General features: G+C 44.8%; 2 long non-coding RNA genes across 2 annotated transcripts; one reads left to right on the forward strand and one right to left on the reverse strand.

Moving 5' to 3' along the window:
* Nucleotides 1–1,763: 1,763 nt before the first annotated feature.
* Nucleotides 1,764–16,283, forward strand: LOC121821222 (uncharacterized). The gene is made up of 4 exons (XR_013043200.1): nucleotides 1,764–3,391; nucleotides 10,231–10,339; nucleotides 12,637–14,305; nucleotides 15,627–16,283. It is a non-coding gene; the product is annotated as an uncharacterized LOC121821222 (long non-coding RNA).
* A 3,018-nt stretch (nucleotides 16,284–19,301) lies between these two features.
* Nucleotides 19,302–20,230, reverse strand: LOC143267768 (uncharacterized). The gene is made up of 2 exons (XR_013043201.1): nucleotides 20,096–20,230; nucleotides 19,302–19,481 (listed from the first exon to the last, which is right to left on the reverse strand). It is a non-coding gene; the product is annotated as an uncharacterized LOC143267768 (long non-coding RNA).
* Nucleotides 20,231–23,163: the final 2,933 nt, after the last annotated feature.

Below are 23,163 nucleotides of genomic sequence, written 5' to 3' on the forward strand. Positions count from 1 at the left end.
AATGTGATAGCTTGTCTATTTTCTGTTTGAATTCATCCAAGAACACCTCTGAATCCATTTTAACTTATCTGGTGCCAAAAATGAAATGCTGAAAGGATTTAATTCCTTTTCTTATTATCCTTGTAAATGTAGTACTATCAATCCTTTTCTTCTGTCTTCATCGCTTGTTACACACACCACACACACGCACACACACACACCACACCACACACACACACACACACACACACACACACACACACCACACACCACACAGCTTGAAGGTTCCTAGTTTGGGAACTAGGTTTGGGAAGATTATGGAACCTCGGGAGATGGAGCCTTGCTAAGGAAATCCATTACGTCATCCCACGGTGTGCACTTTGAGGTTGTATAACTTGGCCCCACTTTCTGTTCTCGCTCCGGTTTCTAGGTGTCAGGCTGGCCTCACACTCTTTCTGCTTTGCCTTCCCCACAATGATGGACCTACGGACCCATGAGCCAAAACAAACCCGTTCTCCCCTAAGATGATTTTGTCAGGCATCCTATCGCAGCAACAGAAAAGTACTGAGCATACTCGCGCCCAGACGCACGCACGCCGCAGGGAAGTGGGGACTGGAGTCTGCAGCATCAACAATAACCTGTGGCAGAAGCCAGCCGACACAGACAAAGGCAGAAAGCCCTTCCCCACCTTGGCTACACGAAACAGACAGAGCATGTGTGAGAAAAGTCCAAGACACACAAAAGCAAGAGGAGAATGCTATGGACATGACCTATAAAGGGTGGTGAGCCTCGTGGCCCAGTGTCTTTGAATATAAGTCTTTCGCCATCTCTCTAGCCCACTCCCTTTCTCAGAGTCTCTTCCTCTTTCTTAAGAGACTGTCTCTGTTTCTATTATCTCACCATGTGTCCCTGGAACAATGTTGGAACACAGAACCTGGAAGCTTCAGCAGGTGCCTTCTGAACTCAGATTTGCCCCAACACACACACACACACACACACACACACACACACACACACACACACACACACGGAGAGAGGGGGGAAGAGAGATAGAGGCACACACACAGAGAGACAGACAGACACACACACACATGCACACACACAGGGAGACACACACACACACACACACACGCATGTGCACGTGCTCTTTGAGAATTTCATATGCACATACAGTGAGTCTTGATTATATCTGCACCAGCTTTCCCCTCCCGCTCACAATAGACCCACACTCCTTAACACATCCCTCTCCCGCTTTCATTCTGTCTCCTTTTTTAAATAACCCACTGAGTCCAATCAGTGCTGCCCACATTCCAATGCCTATGGGGCTCTCATTAGGACACGGAAAACCTTCCACACCCCTAAAGAAAACGCCCCGCCCACCCCAGCCACCATCAAAAGCAATAGCTCTCCAGCGGTACAAGTGACTCGCGTGCCCATCTCTCATCCATACTCCCATCCGTACTGGGATTCTGACTCTTTTGGTCTTGTGCAGATGGCCACAGCTGCTGTGCTCATGTGTGCAGCGGCCCAGCTTGTCCAGAGGACAGTACTTTGCAGCTACCCCCCCCCCATATCCCCCAGCTCTGACAGTTTTCCTTCCCTCTCTTCCGCAGAGTTCCAAGAGCCTTGCCAGGCCTGACATGAGCAGGCAACAGTCACTTATTCTCAGATTTGGACCAGTTATGACTTCATCTCTAATCATTTCTACTAGAAACCATGACAACCCCCTTCTGGCTCTATGTAAAACCTACCCAACAAGTGACCTCATAATACCACATGTGGTGGCCATTGCTTTTGTAAAAGCTTTGCTAGGTAATCAAGCCCAGAGGTGCCACATACGGATGATACACTGCTCCCACATTGAATGATCTGAATGTCAGAGCCAGAACCGACTGTCCAGATGGTTTCCCTCTGCCATCAGCTCCAGGTTACCTTCCTAAGGGACACTGATGTAGAGGAATGTTGCTTGTCTAGAATGCTTGCACGGCTTGCAGGTGTATAATTAGTCACTAGTCAATGTGTAAATACTCCATAAATTGCTTTATTTGTTCACGGAAAATGTTCTGCAGAAAGAGGAGGTATTATAGCAGCCAGGGCTGAACACGAGAGATAAGGCATTGTGGGAAAGAACAAGCAAGAGAGGAAACACTGTCATGTGTCCCTCTTCTGGGATGAAGCTCATAGGTTCCTGCTCCTCGTTTTCTAAGAACATTGACTCCCCTGGGTGAATAATTTAAAGGACAAATTACAGCTCTTCTGAGTACCAATGCCAGCCATAAGCTGAAATTAAATTATATCATAAAGCCCTACAAGTAACTGGAAGAAGGTTCAGAAATATAAAACCGAGGGAACCCAGAGCTAAGCATGAAATATTACTCGGAGCTGTGTCCTTGTCTCCCGGTGCTGATGAAGTGAAAAGCTGAGCACCATCCCATGCAGACTGAAAGGACCACTATCAAATAGTCATCCCCAGCACTTGGCAATGGCTGTTGCAGTGATTTCAATTCCAGTGGGGTATTGGAGGGAGGCAGGGGTGATAATGCTGGATCAGCTTCATGTCCTTGCTCAGTGGCTGACTTGTCAGGTGACCTTCAGCCAGTCACCTCCCAACCTGGGCCTTCATTCCCAGCTCTTCAGATGAAGTAAGATGAAAAATAGAATTTGTGCTTTCAATTTTTCCCCCAAACAGCTCAGCTGCTCATGAGCTAATAAAAAAGAATGTGCCACTTAAAGAGTGGAAAACAGGAGTTGGCTCAGCAGGTAAGGGCATTTGCTGCTCTTCCAAAGGACCTGAATTCAGTGATGGGCAGCTTACAAACAACTGTAATCCTAGCTCCGGGAGACCTTACAGGCTCCCCTGGCCTCTGAGGGTACCTCCCGCCTCCCCTCTCATGCACTCAAACACACATACATGCACACACACATCACATAAACACAATTTTTTTAAAATTAATATGTAAAATAGTCTAGAAATAGCTCAAGTAATGGAGTGCTTGTCTAACATGACTGAAGCCCTGAGTTCTGTATCCAACACCACATAAAACTGGATACGGATACGGTGGTACATACCATAAGCTCAACGCTTAGGAGGTAGAGGCAAGAGGATCACAAGTTCAAGATAACTCAGCTACATACATTCAAGGCTAGCCTGAGCAATGTGAGATCCTGCTTCAAAATAAAAATGTAGAAAGCCCAATATCTTTTTAAAAAATAATTTTAACTAACATTCAACCATCTGGCCAGGAGACCACTGTTGCTATGATTTATTGATAAATAAAATGCTGATTGGCCAGTAGCCAGGCGGGAAGGATAGTGTAGGTGGGACAAGGAGAGAGGAGAAGGCCGGGTGGAAGAAGGCTGAGTGAGGAGACACTGCCAGTCGCCACAAGGAGAAGCATGATGTAAGATACAGGTAAGCCACGAGCCACGTGGTAACTTATAGATTAATAAAAATGGGTTAATTTAAGATATAAGAACAGATAGCAAGAAGCCTGCCATGGCCATACAGTTTATAAGTAATATGTCTCTGTGTTTTTATTTGGGGGACGTGAGTGGGAGAGATTTGTCCCGACTGGGACACAGGAAAACTTCAGCTACAGACCATCCCTCAGGAAGGTCGGTTCTACCTGAAGACATGCCAAGGAGATGGGAGGAATAATTATCCCTTAAATGAGATAATGCTCTTGCACCTCCCTGAAGCCCTCCTCCTGCAGTGGCTTATAGCTCTCCCTGCTAAGACTGCCTACTCTTCGAGTTCCAACTCAAAAGGAGTAAATTTTCTGACTCTACTTTTAAATTATTTAATCAAGAAGACAAAGGAACCACAAAGGGAACCCCGATTTCCACCATAACAGTATTAGGTTTCACTAGGGCATTTTCAAACATCTTTCTTTCTTCCCCTCCTTCTCCCTCACTGGTCTCCACCATTTTAGCTTCCAACAGTACCTACTCCATATATCATGTGGATCTTTCTGTTCCTTCTCTAATGCTTCCTTTCCCCTCCTGTGGTCTCCTTTATAGTTTCATAACCTATACCAACATCCACTACTTATGTACATACACATGAATATTCATCCAAAACTGGGGTACATACATGGGAGAGAGCATGGGATTTAGAAAATACAATATTCTCATTAATTCTTTGAAAATTTCATTCATGCTTGTAATGTATTTTAATTATATTTATTCCCTACTTCTCCCCCAGATTTTCCCAGATTCACCACCCAACAAACCACTCCTCCCAGCTTTGTGTTCCATTTTTTTCCCTTTATAACCCAGAGAGTCCTATTTGTACAGCCCATTCACTGGGACATGACCAACCTACCAGGGACCATACTCTTAAAGAAAACTGATACTTTCATCCCTAGAACCCATCAACTGTCCACAGCTGCTCAGGAGCCCCTCTACCTTCTATACTGAAATGTTGACTGGCTTCATCTCATTTCAGGGTTTGTGTAGGCAACTTAAGCTTCTGGGAATTCATGAGTGCAGAGGGCCTACCACGTTCAGAAGACAATGTTTTACTGTGGTCCTACCTGACTTCTGGCTCTCACAATCTTTCTGTCCCCTCTTCTGCAATGGTGCCTGAGCACTGTCGGGGAAGGACTATGTTAAAGATGTCTCATTTGTGGCTAAACACTGACAGTCATGGATTCTCTTTACTTTGTCCATTTCTGAGTTTCTGCATTAACCACTGTCCACTGCACAAAGGAACTTTTCTGATGAAGTCTAGATGCTGCAGTGATTTCTGGGTTTAGAGATGTGAATTCAGAGGGAAGTTTGATACAATGTCCAGTTAGTAAAAATAGTAATAATAGATTCACCCTGGGGCCTATGATCTCCCCAGTAATGGGTCCTCGGCCAGATTTACAGTTCCAGCATTTGTTCCTTCCTATGGCGTAGGCCTTCAATCCAATCTTTCTGACTGAGAAAGAGATTGGCTAACCCTGTAACATTCATGCCACTGCTGTGGCTATGGTCATATTTGCCACACCAGTTGTTATTGTAGCTCACAGAGTTCACATCTGGGAAAGACTTCCAAAAACTTTTCTGCCCCAGCAGCTACACAGCCAATAGGGAAAGCTTCCTGGTCAGGACCATCTTGATTCCTCCAAACCCTATGACCAAAGTTCGAGTTTGTTAGTTTTTTCCCAGAAATAGGGACTTACCATCAAATTTTAGTCAGCAACCAAGAGCATGGCCTATATTGTTGTGTGTGTGGGGGGCGGGGGGTGTCTAGAACACCCTTGACCAACAACTCAAGGGGAAGTATGCCACACCTGGTACTGAGATTTTTATGTAACAGCTTATGACATCTGTTAGGAGCCTATGTAGGGTGATTCCAATTCAACTTTTATATGAATATATACATTTATGACACTTATAAAATAGTGGACTTTCATACATTTTTTCAAATGTCCTTAATGTTAGTTATTCCTTCTCTACCCCTTCCTCTACCCTACCCTCTCATCCTTTTCCCAACCTCAACCTGTCTCTTCATTATTCTCCTTCATGTAACCAACATTTTACTACCTCTGCTCCCCTAAGATATCAATTTCTCCTTACCACCAGCCTCCCCTTTCTAGTTGCCTGTATTCCATATATACTCCAAATTAAACATACAGATCTAAAAATTTAATGCTAGGATCTGCTTATGAGAAAATGTCATAGTTTTATTTTTCTTTATAGCTGAATAACAGCCAGTTGCAAGTACATTTTCATTATCCATTCATCAGTTGATAGACATTAATCTATGTTTCTATTGAAACAATCTGTGTCCACTCAGCAAAATTACAGTAGTAGGTTCACGACAGTATTTAGAGTATTGAGCATGTATTTCCTCCTGGGGAATGGGCCTTAAATCCCATCATAAAGGGGTTAGTTACCACCACACCATCCATACCACAACTGCACCTGTGGGTATCTCCTGTCACCCCAGTTACTGTTTTCCTACCCTAGCTATTATGACTAGAACATCAATGAACATGGATGAGCATGGGTCTCTGTAGTCGGATTTAAAGTCCTCTGGGTATATTCCCCGGAATGGTATAGCTGGGTTATATGGTAAATTTACTTCTAACTTTCTAAGGAATGACACAGTAATCTTCATACACCAGTTTGCATTCCCACCAGCAGTGCCTAAGGGATCTCCTTTCCACACTTCTTCACCAGCACTTCTTGTTGTCTTAATCTTGGCCATTCTGATTGGAGTAAGATGAAATTTCAAGTACTTTTTTTTTTAGAAGACATGCTTTGGGGAATTATTCATTATGTATACAGTGTTCTGTCTGCATGTATGTCTGCAGGCCAGAAGAGGGCACCAGATCTCATTACAGATGGTTGTGAACCATCATGTGGTTGCTGGGAATTGTACTCAGGACCTCTGGAAGAACAGCCAGTGCTCTTAACTGATGAGCCATCTCTCCAGCCAGCCCCAGATTTCAAGTACTTCTAATCCTCATTTTCCTAGTGGCTAAGGATGGTAAACGCTTATTAAAATGTTTCTTAGCCACTTGCATTTCTTCTTTTGAGAACGCTCTGTTTGGTGAGAAGTTTTTTGTACTTTTTAATTGCATTGTTTGCTTTCTTGATGCTTAAGTTTTTGAATTCTTTGTATATTCTAGAAAGTAATATTCTGGCAGTTTTATAGCTGGCAGATGTTCTTAGAACACTGTTTTCTTTTTTAGTCTTGATCCCATTTCTTACTATATTTTACTGAATATCAGCCTTTACTGCCTCAAAAATGTTTCCTTAATATTTTTTAATAAGGATCCAGGAGATACATGGCAACTTTGGAAACAGAAAACCTTAACATGTTGTACCACAACACTGTTTCCCCACAGTGTTCTGAGAGGAGGGTATTTGGTGACCGAGAGGGATAGTTCCACCCTGTATCCAGAAGCGAAGTAGGACTTTAAATACGTAAGGCTGACCTCTGAGGAGGAAACTCACCCTGCCTGTGCTGGAGTCACATTCCAAATACCTCCTCACACTGCCTGAATAGAGAGAGGAAGGATCGAGAAACTATTCCTTTATTTAATCACTGCCAAGCAAGGACACTGGTAAACAGCCTGACATCTACTTTGCTGCCAACGTGTCAAGTGACTCTAAAGCAAAGGAAAAGTCTACAGAGCAGATACTGTTTGGCTGGGTGCTGAGACCTAGATCTTTTGGGTTTTGGGTTTAGCCCTTGGAGTTTAACTACGTCATTATAAGCTAAGTCTGGTTAGCACTGCCTACTGTGACCAAGCAGGGGACAGGGAACTGAAACCCTAAAGTTCAGTGATGCTGTTGACCTCCTAGCCTACCTGATAAAGGCTACAGCAAAGTCCACAGACCAGAAAGCTCAGCCAACTGGAATGTTCCAGGTCTTTGGATTTATTAGCTAATATAGTTTCAAAGGGCAGAAATGTAGAGACAAATATGTAGAGAAAAGATAAGAGATAAATTGATAGATAGATGATAGATAGACAGACAGACAGACACATAGATAGATAGATAGATAGATAGATAGATAGATAGATAGATAGATAGATAGATAGATAGATAGATAGATAGAGGCAGATAGATGATAGACAGGTTGGTAGAGAGGTAGATAGGCAAATAGAACCACATACATGGAAGATAAATGTTATGTTATTACTCCACAAAAGAAAAGCACCTATTATTCATTCACTGCTATATCACCTCTTATATGTGTGTGGAGGTCAGAGGACAAGTTCTTTCTTGGGCACCATCCAAACTCCTTTTCTTTCCTCCTCCCCTTAACCCAGTTTCCCCCCCCCCCTTTTTTTTTCAGGTAGCCTCCCTCTTAACTTAGAGCTAAGTAGGCTAAGCTGGGTGTCCAGAGAGCCCGGGGATCTGCCTGTCTCCATTTCATAAGTTCTAGGATTACCAGTGTGCACACCACGCCTAGCTTGTTAGCATGAATTCTTGGGATAACACTCAAGTCCTCACACTTGCAAGACAAGCACTTTACTAGCTGTAGCCTACTACTATCTCTTCAAATAGACATTTTACCTCTAAACCAGAGAGCTCTATCTCAGAATTCAGGACAGTCTTTGCACTAGGTTTAATCACTAGGACTTAGTCAAGGTACTGTTCTCTGCTTTTCTTTGTGCTGAGAAGTCAGTGAGAACTTCATGCTGGGTTGGAATTATCCTTTGACTTGCCTCTGGAAGTCCTGCCGTTTGTTAAGATACGTTTAGGGTTAAAGCCCTCTTTCAGTGACTATTATAATCTAAGAATTCCTTAAGGCCCACTTCAAGCTCCTTCTCTACCTTGAAGTTTTTTTCTGGTTGTCTTCAACCACGACACCCTTCCTTCTCTGAATTCCTACAGCACTTGCAGTATTGGTATATAATCTAGTGCTTTAATTTTGTTGAGAGGGTTTTTAGACTTTCGAGTGTTTGAGAGGTTACAGTTTCATTTGGAGTGCTGGTTTGCTTGCTTGCCTTTAAGATAGGGTCTCCTATATCCTAGGCTGGCCTTGAATTCACTATACAGCCAAGGATGACCTTAGATTTCTGATCCTCCTGCCTCTACCTCCTGAGTGCTGTGCTGGAATGATTGGCTTGCATTTCCACACCCTGTCTACGCAGCGCTAGGACTGAAACCATAGCTTCCATCATGCTAGACAATCACTGTATCAGTTCAGCTCTGTCCCCAGACCTAGATGGTTCATTTTTAAGCTAAAACTTAAGTTTTATTACAGAAAAAAACACTATATTAGACATGTCTGAAGAAAGTCCTCGTTTAGGCAAGCAAAGGTTTAGAATACTAGAAAACAGCCTGAGATTAGATGAAGTCTTTTGAAGTTGACATCCTGGAACCTCTCCTGTTTTCATCAGTTGACTAATACGTTGAAAACAACTGAGAATTGCTTCCAGAAAGAGACACAGCCTTTGGACTTTGATGTTATCCCTTGCCTTCCACAAGCTAAGTAAACATCAGAGCCACACACACCCCTTGCTCAGATGGCCCATCGTTCTGATTTGGGTTGAATAGCAGAATCTGAGGTGGTGTAAACTTTCCTTTGTCATAGGAAATGATTTGTGAATCATTAGCTCTGGAGCTTAGGAAATAATCCAAAGAAGACACAGATAGAATTGCACCACAGTAAAAAGGTTTCTGTACACCACAGGAAACAGCAGTGTGAAGAGAGAAGAGACAACCTGCCATGAAGAATAAATGAAAACCTTTGCTTGCTAGTCATCTGACAGGAGATTAATATCTGGAATTTATAAGAAAATGAAATGCCAAAAGAATAAATAAGCCAACCAGTAAATGGGCTGATCAACTGAACAGATACTTCTCAAAAGAAGAAATGGGCCTTGGGGGAATGGTTCAGCTGATAAAGTGCCTAGAACCCATGCAAAATATCCAGGCACAGTGGTGCAGGGCTGGGAAGGTGGATACGGGCAGATCCCTGGGGCTTGCTGGCCAGCTGGCCTACTCTACTTGGTGAGCTCAGGCCAATGAGACACCCTGTCTCAAAGGACATGGGTGCTGTTCCTGAGAAATGATACTCAAAGTTGTCCTCTAGCCTCTAATGCAGACCCATAGATGTATACCCACATATACTCAAAGTAGTATACCCATAAAAGAACCAATGGCCAATAAAGGCTTGAAAAATGTCCAATGTCTTTATCCACCACAGAAATGAAAATCAAAAATAACTTGAGATTCTATCTTACTCCCATCAGAATGGCTATACTCAAAAAAACTCCCAAAATAACAAATACTGTTAAGAATAGGAATGATTAGGGAGAAACTCCTAGATAAAAGCTAACAGAGGGTTTGTTTTGGTTTATTTTTTTGCTTCCTCTTTTTTAAAACATTTATCTCTCTCTCTCTCCAAAAGGCAACCTGTGGAAATAAGCCCTCTCCCTCTATCATATGGGTCCCAGGATCAAACTCAGAGCATGAGACCTGCCACTAAGCTCCTTTGCCTACTTTGCCTGCTGAGATATCTCACAGGCCCCAGATCTTGCTTTTTTTTTTTTTTTTTTTTTTTTACAAGATTGATTTAATTCTGAAATCAGCTGACCTAATCTGGGTCAGAGTTCTTGTTCCTCCACCATAATGACCAGAATTCTATTTACTTGGGAACATTGACAAACACATATTGATAATTTAATAGGCCCTTTTCTCATTTTCCTTTTAGAGGGCTGATCTTCCCTTTCTTAAGTAAATACAGTCTCGACTTTAAAACGTGGTATATGTTTGAAATATACTTTTTAACATTTGCAGATGGTAGTGTCCAAGTGTATCAGACCCACCCTGGAAAAGAAAATTGCTTTCTTATGACTTCTATCAAATCCCCAAACTTCTCCTGCCCAGGAGTTTGCACATTTGTGAAGTGAGTATACTTCACAATAAAAACTGAGGCACTGGAGGGTGGGGACAATGCTGTGTGTGCACAAGCATGTGTGTTTGTGTGTTCATGTAGTGAGTGTATGCAGGTGCACATACATGTCTGCATATTCGTGCAGAGGTCAGAGGTCGATGCTGAATATCTGCCTCTGTTGCTTTCCATCTTATTGTTTGTTTCTTTAACACAGGGTCTCACTATGTCTCCCTGACTGGCCTGGAACTTTGTATGTAGATTAGGCTAGCCTCAAACTCGTGAAGATCTGCCTGCTTCTGCCTCCTGAATGCTGGGATTAAAGGCATGTGCCACTATTCCCTTGAGACAAGGTCTCTCACTGGCCTAGAATTCACGGGTCAGCCCAGCTTGCTGGCCCCAAAGCCCCCAAAATTCACCTGCTTCCATCTACCTGGTATTGAGATTACAGGCACATGTAACCACACTTAGATTTTTTTTAATTTGAAAACTTCATGCATGTATACAATTTATCTTGATCTCTCTCCTCCAATTCCCCTCAGTCTCTCATCATATCCCCCTCCCAATTTCAGGTCCCCATTTTTAAAAATTTATTTTAAACTTTGTTATTAAATTAAAAAAAATAGCCCACTGAGTCATAAGTGCTGTCCCATTGGCATGGGGTGGGGTCATCCCCTGGGGCATGGGCAAGTACAGATGGCCACGCTCTCCTCCAGTAGCCACCAGCTGTCAACTGCTCCTCAGCTGCAGCTGCAGGTGGTGCTTCAGGACGCCCTCTGTCTTCTATGCTGGGCTTCTAACTGGCTTGATCTTGGGCATGTAACTACATCTGCTGTGCATGCGCAGTAGCCAAGCCATGTCCAGCGGCGGCAGTTCACATCGCTCTTCCCCATCCTCCGCCCTCTTACATTCTTTTAGTCCTCTCTTCCAAGATGTTCCCTGAGCCTTGCAAGGGGGGCTCTATATAGATGTCCTGTGTGTGGCTAAGCACTCACTGTTGCTTATTCTTGGCATTTTGAGTAGTAATGAATGCACTTCCACATTAACCACTATCCACCACTGTGGGAGCCCGTTTTCAGCTTCCTCGAGGCTTTACCCAGCAGGTCCGCATAGAGAGGATGATTAGGACCACCGGCCCGAGTGCTGGTGTCTGAGATGGCCTGCACTTGGCTGTGCTGGGGGGAGGCCTTTTGCTCCACCCCTTAGTGTCTCTATAAATACCCTGGGGCAGAGATAGTCAGGGCTCATTGGAACAGGTTCCAGGCCCTCTCGAGGCTATCCTTTATTTTCTGTCTGTTTATCTTCACAATCTAAATCCTTCTATCTAATATTTCCTGCTGCTCACACTCAAGAAAACTCTGGGGAGCTGTGGGGTTGGTGGGTCCCACACACCACAATAAGAAACTTCTCTGGTGAGGTTGGGAGCACAGATCTACAGCACAAATCTACAGTTATTCACCTAAATATTCATAAGGTGGTTTGACAACATAACGATTTGGAAAAACAATGTCACAACGTTCTCCTCTAGGGCCCATGATTTCCCTAACCACGTTTTCGGCTGTGTTCACAACACCAGCCATGAATTCTCTCCCATGGAGCAGGTCTCACATCCAAGAAAGCATCCATAAGCAGCTTTGGCACCACTGCATTAGCAGGTACGTCCTGCCTAGCTGGTCAGTATTGCAGCATGTAAGATTCAGGGCCACTGATGTCTCTTCTTCCCCAGCAGCTGGCTTAGCGCTTTCCAGCACTGTGCATGGCTGCCAGCGGGCACAATTTTCTGGTCAGTTCCAGATTGGCTTCTCTGTGTCCTGCAACCAAAGCAAGTGCTGTCTTCAGTGATAGGATCCTGTCATCAAGTTTCGGCAGGCACTGAGTGACAGCACTAGCCCCTAAGGTTTTTTTTGTTTTGTTTTGTTTTTTGTTTCTTTGTTTGTTTGTTTTTGGTTTTTGTTGTTGTTTTGGTGCTTCTGGGGCCACTTTGACCAATAAATCTCAGGGAAGTAATTCACGACCAGCACTGAGATTTTCATTTAATAACAGATATCTTCTGGCAACAGCATTGTTCACTAATATTAAGTACTTGAATTCACACACACACACACCCCACTTAAAAATTACATTTTTTAATTAGAGTGCAAAACAGTGGGGTTTCATAAGGCTTCTTCATATATCCTAAGTTTTGGTTAACCAGTCCCCTACTCCTCTGTGCCAATTCCCACTTAAACCTTCACACAGTATTCTCTCCGGTTCTCTCATATCGCATATGTTGTACAATTCCCTCGTTAAACTGTTTTTATCTGGATTTCAAGATCGTAGGTTCCAAGTTGCTTCTTCATGCACAGTTCATTTTGGTGAAGCCTTCTGCTGGCCCTTCATCCCCATCACCGCCACGCTGCCGTCTGCTAGAATCCATCCGCCGCCGCCTGAATTCCTGCTCTTTCATTGTACCCACGATGAATTAGTGTTCTGCTAACACTACCCCCAGCTCTACCGCCTCCTGCACCAGGCCTGCCCACAGCTCCCAGGAATTTTGCTCCAGAAGCCTAGCCCCCACGGTCTCCTGTACCAAGTAGGGACCTCAGCTTCTCCTGCCTAAACCTGCCTACGTCATCTGATTAAACCTCTGCTCTTGCTTCCCTATTCCTCCCTGGAACTTGCTTCCAGGTGCCGCTTCCACCGAAAGCTTCCGGGAATTTTGTGGCAGGAGTCCAGCCTCATGGCCTCCTGCACCTGGCTTTTTATGTGAGTGCTGGGAATCCAAGCTCAGGTCTCCATATCTGCACGGCAAGCACATTACTGACCGAGGCATCTCGCGAGCTCTGGGACCACACCTTTCAATCTTCCGTATGTCACTGTCTACAGACTTGTCTACGGCTCTGCCCACGCAGATGCTCAGGCAATGCTTGCTAACTGAACGTTTTTATGATCGTGGGTAGAAAGACGGCATAAATGCAAAACACGATTTTCCCCTCGCCCGAGTCACCCAGGAGCATCATTCTCATTCGGAGATGACCACGTTTCGGAAAGAGTGTCTCATAAAACATACAATTTAATGAAGCCATCTGGGAAGACGGTAGTCATATAAATGCAAGATATTGATATTATCTGGCTACTTGGGGAAGGACCATGTAAATGAAAGTGCAGACCAGCTCCATAATTCAAATCTGGTATTGATGTACAAGGTCTTTGGATGATAGACTTTTCAGATTGATAATTCTCACAAGTCCAAGGCTACCTCTCTCCACTCCTTAGCAATTTTGCTAGTTATTTTTGCATAGAGGTTTTTTTTTTTCACTTTTGGGAAAATAGATTTTATATTTTTTAACAGGAGTTTATCAGCATCATCTGAGAGTCTTGAAACAGTTTTTTTATGTGCCTTTATTGCTTTTTCTTACAGCTTCTGTTCTTTATGAGCAAAAAATGCTTCAAAGAAGTTAAGCATGCCTCTCGCTCTTGAATAACTATGCAGAGTGTTGTGCAGGTAGTAAGCTGCCTAATCAATTCGGCTGCTTCCTCTTCTGTAGTCTTCTAGCACAAACGTGGCTTCTATTTCCGAGGTGGTCCAGAAGTCTGCTCTGGAAGGAGCAAGTCAGTATTGTGTGTTCCTGGTCAGCCAATTATTCTCTGGGAGCCAGATGCTAAAACAATTCTGTAGAAGGGTTCTCTAGAGGCGCAGGTCAAGTAGAAGGAATTTATACTACAAAGGGGAGTTAATAGATCGGCACGCACCAGACAGGCCCGGGTAGTCCGACAATGGTAGTCTCCACGCTGGAGAGACTGTGCACTGCGAAGATGCTCAGCCTGGGACGCACATACCCCAGCAGTCCCAATCCTGGAGCTGGAGGCCTAGAAGATGTTGGTAGAGCTGCTGGTCTTCAGTCTACATTGGAAGCCGATGAAGATGGAGTCTGATATCAGCAAAGATTAGCAGCAGCAACAGCGGCAGAATAGATACATTTACCACCAGCAAGAAAGCAGGCAGGCAAAAGCAACCCTGAGTTTTCCGTAGACCTTTGTTTATGTGTGCAGGTGTGTGTGTGTGTGTGTGTGTGTGTGTGTGTGTGTGTGTGTGTGTGTCTGCTTGTGCATGTCTGCAGTGTCCTTGGAGGACAAGGGACAGCATTGGATACCCTGGAGCTGGTTACAAGTGGTTGTGGGATGCAGGATATAGGTGCAGGGAACCAACACCAGGTCACCTGCTCTTGTCTGCTAAGTTAGTCCACTTAGAACACTTTAAACTGGCCCACCATTAGAAGATGTTGCACACTCTGGGGGAAGGTCTTCTCCCCTCAACCAGTCCTTCCTGAATATGTCCCCCAGACCCTGCTAGAGGCATTTCCCAAGTGACTTGAGAACCAAGTTGGCAATCAAGATCAAATCACAGTTATGAGTTCAGTCATACCAATGATTGCACCACAACATCTTGCTAGCTCTGGCATTCCTGATCTTTTCTATAGTCAATGCAGAAATAGAATGTGTTCTCTCTGCTTGACACACCACCTTGTGATATCTACTGAAGGAATTGCCATCGGCACTGAGGGTACAGCTGCCACTGCTGTGTGAAATGGAGTTTCTGTTGGCACTACCCCCCCCCATATGTATCTACAAAAAGAAATAGGATCCAGTGTCTGAGTGTACCTGCTATAAATACTGAATCCATGTGGCTCAGGCTATCCTCACATACACACAATCACCACACTCACCAGTTTATACACACCTCCATCCAGTCACCTCACTCTTCCCAGAAGTGGGTAGACATTCGTGGACACGGTCTGGGTTTGATGTAACAGGTTTTCTGGTCCCAGGGACCACACACAGGGTTTACTTGGAGCATGTGTATAATGAGGAAGAGAGCTACAAAGACTGTGTGCACACTCTGCCTGGTGGGTGACTGGGGTTCCCGTGTCTTTTGTGGTTTGAATGTGAAGTGTTGCTCATAAGCTCCTGTGCTTGAGTGTGGTCCCCTGATGGAGATGCTGTTTAGAAAGGCTATGGAGTCTTTGGAAGCTAGAGCTTTACTGGAGGAAGTTGGCCACTAGGGGCAGGCTTTGAGATGCATTCACCATGAATGTGGAGCCCAGAGATGTTAGGCGTCTTCCACTATCGTTACCCATTTCCTACTGTTTTGGGTTTTGAGACAGTGTCCTTCACTAGAATCAGAGCCCACTGACTGGCCAGTGATCTCCAAGGGCCCACTTGTCTCTGCTTGACCCCCTTCCCTGGAAACACAGTGGGGTTGCAGATGCTTGCCACTGAACCCAATTTTTTTTGTGTGTGATTGTTGGATATCTGCACTCAGGTCTTCATGCTTATGAGGCAAGTCCTTTACCAACTGAGCCATCTCTCCAGACCAAGCATAAAGGTTTTATAGCTCAGCTCCACATCCTATCAAGTCTTTGTTTCCTGGCTGCATATACAATGTGACCAGCTCCTGCTTCTCCTACTGCTCCAGCTGCTCAGCTGCCCCAGCTGCTCCTGCTGCTCCAGCTGCCCAGCTGCTCCAGCTGCCGCTGCTGCCCCTGCTGCTCCTGCTACCCCAGCTGCCCCTGCTGCTCCTGCTACCCCAGCTGCCCCTGCTGCCCCTGCTGCTCCAGCTGCTCCAGCTGCCCCTGCTGCTCCAGCTGCCCCAGCTGCCCCAGCTGCTCCAGCTGACCTAGCTATCCCTGCTGCCCTAGCTGTCCCAGCTGCCCCTGCTGCCCTAGCTGTCCCAGCTGCTCCAGCTGCCCCAGCTGCCCCTGCTGCTCCTGCTGCTCCAGCTGCTCCTGCTGCTCCTGCTGCCCCAGCTGCCCCTACTGCCCCAGCTGCCCCTACTGCCCCAGCCGCCCCTGCTGCTCCAGCTGCTCCACCTGCCCCTGCTGCTCCATCTGCCCCAGCTGTTCCAGCTGCTATGCCTTGCCTGATGTGAGACTGTATCTCTTCTTAAACTTTAGCCAAAATAAAACATCCTCTTCCAAGTTGCTTCTGGTTGGCTATTTGACTGCAGCAATGGGGACAATTAGCACAACTTCTCAATCTTTCACCCTTTCCATATTGGATTATGCTAACGAAGATATTACTTCCACTGCTCATCTTCTCACATCTGTAAATTTTTTAATTTTTGTTTATTTTATTGTGTGTGGTATCAGGGGTGGAGGGAACACAGGGATGCCATCCTGTGTGCACGAGGGTCCAAAGACAACTGCCATTGAGGTCCCAGGAATCGAGCTTGGGTTGTCGGCTGGCAGCAAGCACCTCTACTGGATGGACCATCTCATCAGCCCCTCATCTTCCTGCACATCGTCTTGTGTTGTTGTCACAACCCGGAAGCAGGCATGCCCAGAGCTGAGGATCTAGACCTTGCATTCCATTTTATCTCAGATGTGAATTTACAGATTCAGAAGCTGGATAATCAGAATCTACCAACAATCACCCTCTTTGGACTCTGCCAGGCACTGTCATGGTTCAGTCTCTATGAGATAGGCATGTTCTGAGTTTTGGTAGAATGAGCTGGGGTGGTTTTGAATCGTGGAAACCATGGTCTAGTAAACGCCACAAAGCAAGGCATGGTGTCCATAACATGATAGGGTAGCATATTCCTTACTTTTTGTTGATATAGTAAAACGCCATGATGAAAAGTGACTTATGGAAAAAAGTGCTTATTTTGGCTTATAGTTCCCAGAGGGAGAGTCCACAATGGAGACAGAGGCAGTAAAGAGCCACAGGAGTTAGCTGGGGGATTGTATATCCATCCACATGCAAGAAACAGGCAAAGCAAATCAGCAATGAGCCAAGGCTCATAAACTTTCACCTGCACATCACACACACACACACACACACACACACACACACACACACACACACTTCACTTGTATGCACACCTGTTTCTAGTCTTAATGATGTTCTTAATTTTAAGAAGCTCTGTTGCATAACTTTTCTGGAGGAGACATAAAGAAGCATCTATTCACCCTGACAGGGCAATAACAGATCAAAGAAACAGTTCCATTCAAGTCCAGCATAATGAACTAATGAGCTCATTGAGTAAGGGACTGCTTACAGGCACATGGGTGATGACACACAGCAGTAGCATCTTTAAAGTTCCCCCTCCCTGTCTACCTGTTACTTCTTATATACTGTATCAGTCCTACCAAGGCCAAGTGGAGCTGGAAGGCAGGAGGGGGTGGTGGGTAGCATCTCAGATGAAATCCTAGAGATCCTCTCCTCCCACTCCACCCATGTCTATGAGGGGGTGTTGGAAGTTTTGTCACCATGACTATGCCCTAGATACCCCTGTGCTCTCTTATTTCACTGTTTAGACTGGAAGGCGGTGCAAGGTACTCTGTCATTCCCTACAGCAGTCTCTTCTCTATGATGACAGTGATCATGCCACACTCAGAAGAAATACCCACGACATACTACAAAACATGAAACTATATTACGAATGTGATGCCAAACAACCACAATATCCTTAGGGTGTAGAATGCTAAGTCCAAAAACAGGTAGGGGAACGATCCCATCTAAATAGCCATCAGTGACATGTCTACGGCTGCTCTGTTGAGAACACAAGCAGATTCGCCTCAAATTAGAATCACATACACATTCTTGCCAAGGAAGCAGCTCAGCGCCTTGCTCAGCCTTCTTCAGAGAAGCTTCCTCAGCAGCTGATGGGAACACTATGCAATGAGTGAGAGACCTTGGAACACATCAAATCCTCTCCCTCAGTGTTCAGGGAACCCCTCCAAAGGGAAGGCAGAAAGAGTATAAGAGCCAGAGGGGATAGAGGACACCAAGAAAACAAGGCCCTCTAATCAACAGGATTGACACACGAAAGAACTCACAGAGTCCGAGACCGCATGCACAGGGACTGCACAGGTCTGCATCAGATGGGGTCCTTCAGCTGAAAGAAGTGGACACATGCCCTTGTGCCTAATTCAGAAGGTATCTCCAATGGATAACCACTTGCAAATGAAAATTTAGTTTTTTCCAAAGGCGTCTCCCTGGGGAAACAACCTCTTTTTTTGGTGAGGGTGGGGGGTCGGCAGGTTGAGACAGGGTTTCTCTGTGTAGCTCTGGCTGTCCTGGAACTCACTCTGTAGACCAGGCTGACCTTGAACTCACACAGGTCCACCTGCCTCTGCCTCCCTGAGTGCTGGGATTAAAGGTGTGTGCCACCACCACCTGTTGAAACCAACTATTCTTAAGGATAGGCTTTGTGCCCAGCAGTAGATGGCCAACAAAAAATGAACTCAAAGGCATCTCTGGAGGTTCCTTGTCTCATGATATTGTGTCAGAGATTTTACTTTCTTAATCTTATTTTTAAATTCATTTTTATTTTATTTATATTTTTCCTTCTCTCTTTTAACCCTAAGGGTTCTTCGCACATATATTATGGCTTTCAGTTTAATGTTTTTTTATGGGATTCCTGAGTGTGAGAATGAGTGGGTCTCTGCATCTATATCTCTTTCTTGATTGTTTGCTTGGGATCTTTTCCTTCTGTTTGTTTATTTTGTCTTATTCCAATGTGCTAGTTTTTGTTTTGTTTTGTTTTACTTTATTATTATTTCTTAGAAGCCTATTTGTTTTCTAATGAGAGACAGAAAGTGGGGAATGTAGATGGGAAGGGGGAGAGGAGGAGGAACTGGGAGGGGTGGAGGGAGGGGAAACTGTAATCAGAATACATTATGTGAAAAAACATCTATTTTCAATATACAGAAAAAGCATATATAAGAAAGAAAGCTTTTGCCTAAAACATTAGACAATTATGGGAAGCAGACATTTACTTTTAGATTTTGTGTGTGTGTGTGTGTGTGTGTGTGTGTGTGTGTGTGTGTGTGTATACATGCACAAACATGCAAGGTGCCCACAGAGGCCAGAAGAGGCCGTCAGATCTCCTGAAGCTGGAGTTTCAGGTGGGGTTATGAGGCTCCAGGTGTGGGTGCTGGAACTGAGCTCCAGTCCCCCACAATAGCAGCAAGCATTCTTAACCACTAATCTATCTCTTCAATCCCAAAAGCGTTTATTTTTCAATGGCATATAGAGAGAAGTTGTTCTTCCAGATAACTGCCCATCTTAGCTGATGTTGGTTTTCTTCTGAGCTAGTTGTCACAAGAGGGGAAGACAGAGAAGATGTGCTGGTCTTCCTCTTGGGTCATGCTGTTGGTGGGAAGATGAGATTTTGCTGTGGAAGAATTAAAGGAATACTGGTTCATATTTAAAATCATTTGCATTCAGGAACCTGAGGCAAGAACATCTTCAGATTTTCCTGGTCTGCAAACCGAGTTCAAACAGCTTGGCCAATTTTGGGGTTTCAAAATTAAAGGTACAGGAAGGAAGGAAGGGAGGAAGGGAGGGAGGGAGGGAGGGAGGGAGGGAGGGAGGGAGGGAGGAAGGAAGGAAGGAAGGAAGGAAGGAAGGAAGGAAGGAAGGAAGGAAGGAAGGAAGGAAGGAAGGAAGGAAGGAAGGAGAGAGGGAAGAAAGGAGGAAGAGGGGAGAGGGGAAGAGGAAACAGAGAGCTGGGGATAAAGCTCAGTGGTCAAGCTGAGACTCTCTGTTCAACATGCAGTACAGCCAAAATAATCCAGCAAAAAATTAATGCCTGGTATCTGAACTTTTAGGAAAGAAAAAGGTTATAGCTATAACTAGGAGGTTTAAGGAATTGGTAAGAGGCTACCTTAGTTACTTTTCAACTGTTGTGATTAAATACTCTGACGTAGCAGCTTAAGAGGGAAAGGGTTGATTTGTGCTTACAGTTACAGAGGAGTATAGTTTGTCATGACAGGGGAGACACAGCACAGTTACAGAGGAATGCATTCCATCACGGCAGGGGAGACAGACACAGGGGCAGGAGCAGGAGCAAGCGCTGGCTGGTCACATTACATCTGCACTCAGGAAGCAGAGGATGAGCTGGAAGTGGAGCCAGGCACAAAGCCTCAAGACCTTCCTTCAGTGACTCACTTCCTCCAGTAAGGCTCTGTCTCCTAAAGGTTCCATTCCTTTCCAAACATCGTGCCTGCTGCACAAGCATGAAGATCTAAATTCAATCCCTACTTAGCATGTAAAAGAGCCAGATATGGTGACACACCCTTGTAATCCTAGCACTGGAGAAGTGGAGACAGGAGGATCGTTGGAGCTCACTGGCCAGTTAGTTCAACCACATGACCGAGCTGGCAGTACAGTCAAAGGCCCTGTATGAGTTAGGATTTCTATCGCTGTGATTAAACAATGTGACCAAAAGCAATCTTTGGAGGAAATGGTTTAATTGGCTTATGTGTTACACACTAGCATCAAGGGAAAGCCAAGGCAGGAACTCAGGGTAGGAACCTGGAGGCAGGTGCTGAAGCAGAGGTCAGGAAGAATGCTGCTTTCTAGCTTGCTCCCATGGCTTGCTCAGCCTGCTTATTTATACAACCCAGAACCACCCAACCAGGAATAACACCATCTCCAGTAGATGGGGCCCTCCCACATCAATCACTAATCTATAAAATGGCCCCACAGACTTGCCTATAATCCAATTTGATGGAGGCATTTTTCTCAGTTGATGTTTCCTCTCTCTAGATGATTTATATCTTGTGTACAAGATACAGTACAGACCCTGTCTCCAAATAACATGGTGAGGTTGGACAGATGACTCAGCAGTTAAGAGTGTGTCCTGCTCTAGCTGAGGACCCAAGTTTGGTTGCCAGCACCTTTATTGGGTGCTCATAACGACCTGTAACTCCACCTAGAGGGGATCTGATGCCCTCTTCTTGCCTCTGAGGGTGCCCACACATACTGGGACATACATACCCACAGATAGAAGCATACAATTAAAAATATAATATATATTTTAAAATAACAAGGAAAGCAATTGAGGAAAACACCCCACATTAACCCCTGGCCTCCACGTGCACACATATATGCATGCACACCAGCATTCACTTGTATATACACAGGGATGTGTGTGCACACATATAAAGAATAGAAGGGAAATGCTAGGAGATACTCGCAGATTCTCTTAGACAACATGATTTTGTTGAATTAGATTGTCATGTCTGACCTGTTCTTGTCAGATCTCACTGACTTTCCCAGAGAATTCAATGGACTTCGCTGTGGCTTTGCTCCTCTGCAGGGACAAGGAGTCTGGCTTGAATTGGGATGTTTATGTTCCTGTTCATCATGCATGTGTTCTTGCTCTCAGCTCAGTCCTGCCTGCCAAGAACAGTTCAGACCATCATCTCCACGCTTTCCATCAACTAGTGGCTCCAGGAGGCTCAGGCTGAATGACAGGAAAGCCAGAAGTGTAACATTAATGACAACGAGGCAAAGGAGGAAAGCACACTTAGATACCCTGCTCCCTGAATTCTCGGGTTTCATGGGACTTGGAATTTTGTTTGTTTGTTTATTTTGGTGGGTTTCCCCCCCTCCCCCGCTCTTCTAGCTCAGCATTTTCCTGACCCTCCACACATTAAGAAGAGGTAGAGTACATAGACATTAGCTACAGTGAGGAAAAAGGCCCAGTCTACACCTTGATTATGGCCTCACAAGCCCTTTGGGTTTTCCTTGATGCTTGCATGTTTGTGTTGAAACAGAGCCTCAGTAGCCCAGGCTGGCCTCAAATTCCCTATGCAGCCTTGAACTCCTCATCCTCCTGTATCTTCCTCCTGAGTGCTAGAATGACATGCAAGCATCACTATTTCAAGCTTGAGTTCTTTGAGTATTTTTTTAAAAGAAAATGGTTTTTTTCAGTGTGTGTGTGTGTGTGTGTGTGTGTGTGTGTGTGTGTGTGTGTGTGTGTGTAAAATGCCCCCCAAAGAGGATGTCAGGTCCCCTGGACCTGGAATTATAATTGGTTGTGAGCCATATGACATAGGTGTTGGAGACCAAACTCTAGTCCTCTCCAAAAGCAGAATACACTTTTGACCAAGGAACTGTCTCTCCAACTTTCTTCCGCTTTAAGTTTTTACATCTCTCTCCTACTCGTGTGTGTGTGTGTGTGTGTGTGTGTGTGTGTGTGTGTGTGTGTTTCCTGTTAACTTGAAGCCACAACTAGTAACTGTTAGCAATATTTACTTTCACATTTGTTTCCATAAGTCATTTTCCAAAATAAATTCCACAAGATGCTCATAAATGCTCCATGGAAAAAGGCTCTGTGGTCCGACCTTGGATGGATTTCTGTTACACACGATAAAAAGGATTTCTTTGCAACAATCCTTCTCTTGTCCTTTAACTTGCCAATGTCTCCGGTCCGTCTCTAAAGGGAGGTGCAGTAACACGACAGAAGCCCATCCTTAAAAGTCATCTACACAGAGGAGTATTCTGACATTTAAACAAGGTTGCCCTCTTGGTTGAGGACTTGGTTTAAACTGTGACTTCAACGAAGACAGACATCCAGAACTACCTTGATCACAGGCTGGAGAGATAGCTCATTGAGTAAAAAGCCTGAGAACCTGAACTGGATCCTCAGGACCCACATAGAAAAGCAGAGCGGTGGCATACACTTCTAGTCCCAGCACTGGGAGGCAGAGACAGGTGGATTCCTGGGGCTCCCTGGCCAGCCAATCTAGACTCTCAGATCCTTTGCCACATCTAGGGCAGAATAGATTATCACTAACCTAGCTAATTAATTGACTTCCTCTACATCACACATTTTTATAGATTATTTTTAATGATGTATGTTTGTATTTGTATCTATGTATGGATAGGTGCATGTGGGTGCAGGTGCTTGAAGAAACCAGAAGAGAGCGTCAGATGATCTGGAGCTGGAGTTATAGGTACTTGTCACTGGGAATGGTGTGCAGGTCCTCTGCAAGAACAGTCCATGCTCTTAACCACTGAGCCATTTGCCATTTGTCAAGACCATTATTATTATTATTATTATTATT

The sequence above is a fragment of the Peromyscus maniculatus genome, chromosome 11 (genome assembly GCF_049852395.1).
Source record: "Peromyscus maniculatus bairdii isolate BWxNUB_F1_BW_parent chromosome 11, HU_Pman_BW_mat_3.1, whole genome shotgun sequence".
NCBI classification, from domain to species: Eukaryota; Metazoa; Chordata; class Mammalia; order Rodentia; family Cricetidae; genus Peromyscus; species Peromyscus maniculatus.